Raw genomic sequence first — 2,720 nt, forward strand, 5'->3', positions numbered from 1 at the left:
ACGACATCCTAACTGTCATCCTTTAAGTCCTTATGCTTCAAGTCCCATTTCCTCATCTTTTAATAATAGTCAATGGCTCAAAAATGAAAACTGATAGTAACAATAATGTAATGTGATGTTAATCACAATGACTCATCAATTAATCAAGTAAATCTTTCACTCATTATGCAGTACATTAGTTATTGTAAAGATAATCCTTTAATGCGTCTCGAATACTGTCAGCACAATAGTAGATCCACTAATGGCAGATGTGGGTGAAAATTGTCATTGACTGTTATTGATGATCCATTCTGCTTGACATCTATCTCCTGAAAGTTAGCATATATTATGCAATACAACATCCAACAACATTGATGATTGTACCAATATCTGTGTAATCCATTCTTTTTAAGAGACACCTTCATCGTCCCTTCCGTCTTCCAAATGCATTTTGGAAAACCATTTTTGCTCTGCTTTACCAGTAGTTGAAATGCCTTGCTGCAGGAGACAAATTTCCAGTTTCAGGATAACATTTTACGATCCATATCAACAAAGGGTAAGCAGGATCACCTAGTATAAGTAAAGGTATGTCAACTGCATTGATTCACCTTTTCCAATTAGGAAAAAGACTTACCTCATTGGCCTTATGAAACAATGATGAGTTTGATAGAACACGAGCATCACAGACCTTTCCTGGCCCAGCGATGTTACGTCCATAAAACAAGAACGAAAACCAATTACAGCCTGCATTGTTACTAATTAAAAGCTGTCACTGTTAAAATAATCCATTAGGCTATCATGAGTGTGTGAAATAGGTATATGAGTTCCATCTGTCGCTCCTACCACTTGAGAAAATCCCCACAAACTTTCAAACTCAGCAACAATTTGTTTAAGTTTGTTTTCAGGAGGTGTACTTGCTAACCTGTAGACTATTGAACACACTGTTAAAATCCCTACACCAAAAAGAGTAGCAATAGTACGATATTCTGTATTTGTAGTCAATCTCCGCAGCAAAATAGGTATTGTATTTTCTTAAATAAAAGCCAAGGCGTCTATTTCCTAAAATGATAATTGGACCTCCAAAAAATATATAAAAAAAATAAAACTTAGGCCCAGTGCGAGATTCGAACCCATAACCTCATGCTTTTGACTTCTGGAACTTCAGGAATGATCCACTAGACTACCGAGTCACTCCTGGGCCAGTGTTGCGTATTTATAGTTAAATTGTATTGCTACCCCGGCATTTATTCGAATGCGGCTTCTATTTAAGGAAATACAGTACTTGCTCATCAACATCTATTGGGAGTCTAAATCATGTCACTTGTTTAGCAACAAATGGTTTCAATTCTAGGCACAACAAACTAAATGTTTCCCTTGTCATCCTTAAGTTGTCATGCCACCAAATCTCCCCAAATATGCCATTTTTTGCTGCTTCACAAAACCCACAAGTTCTCTGCTTACACCAAACACTACGACAGACAGGTGAGCTATCCAGGAAAGCAACTATTAAGTGTCTCATATATTTAATTTTAGTATAATCAGTATAGTACACTATCAAAAATTGATACACTACCTACCTTCTAAGTAAATTTTTCTTAAAAAATTGTTTTCTCATATTTGCTTTACACTTCATAATACTACTTCTAGTCTTTCTTCTCAAAATACACTTCATCATCAAGTGCAATAAGCCTAGCAACATAATCTCTATAGCATCAGTCTCTTCTGCCATTTTCATCACGTGACCAACAAGTGCCACCCGTAACCACGCCTGTAATTATTAATTCGCATTTTTAATAATACTTGTGAATAATAGTAATTCGCATTAATTTAATTGCTTGTATTTTTTGTGGACTCAAACCAGTTCAATGCGGATTTTAGTGTGAAAAAGGCTTTAAAACTATAATAGCAATTCAGTTTGCACATTTTTAAAACTCATGGGCAATGCTCCCAGGTTATTTTTATTATTGATTTCACCATGTGTGATGCAAATAGAATTTTTAACAAATTACATGTCTTATATATAAACGTTGTATTTAAGAAATGAAAAGCCTTAGCAACTGCCTATCCAAGTTTCTTTTTAAGAGTATGTCACCACAGTAAACAAAATAGAGGCTTATACATAGGACAAAGTTGTTAGCATTCTAATGGCATTAGAACACAGTAAAGACTTCTTTAGAAGCATTAGATGGTAGATAAAACCTTTATAAGTCTTCATAATAATCAAGCTGTATATGAAAACAATGATACAAGAAGTTTTGTTCAGATATACTGCTCTATTCTATAGTCTCATTCATCAGTTGCTCCTAATTGAACTATCTGGTAAGCTGTATATGAAAACAATGATAAAAGAAGTTTTGTTCAATTACACTGCTTTCTTCTATAGTCTCATTCATCAGTTGGCTCCTAATTAAACTATCTTAATAACACGCAAAGGTTACTTGACATTTGTACCAAATTCAAATGCAAATAGGTACCAAGTTCTATGCATTACCAGTAGAATGTTGTTATAGAACGCACTTTGCTAAATTTTTTCAATAACAGTCAAAACACTTCAATTCATGCATAATAAAGTTGCCATGCATTAGTTATAGGTATCCATTAAATATAATTTCTTGGCTGTCATGCATCATGTAAAGTAGCTCATTCTCAAAGTTAAATCACTCTTAGACTATTATTATTACCTTTTATATCTTTCTTGTCCTATTACCCACATGCAAATAAAAGACAGCCATGTTGTCGTC

This window comes from Amphimedon queenslandica, unplaced genomic scaffold (assembly GCF_000090795.2).
Source record: "Amphimedon queenslandica unplaced genomic scaffold, v1.1 AMPQUscaffold_13359, whole genome shotgun sequence".
Classification (NCBI taxonomy): domain Eukaryota; kingdom Metazoa; phylum Porifera; class Demospongiae; order Haplosclerida; family Niphatidae; genus Amphimedon; species Amphimedon queenslandica.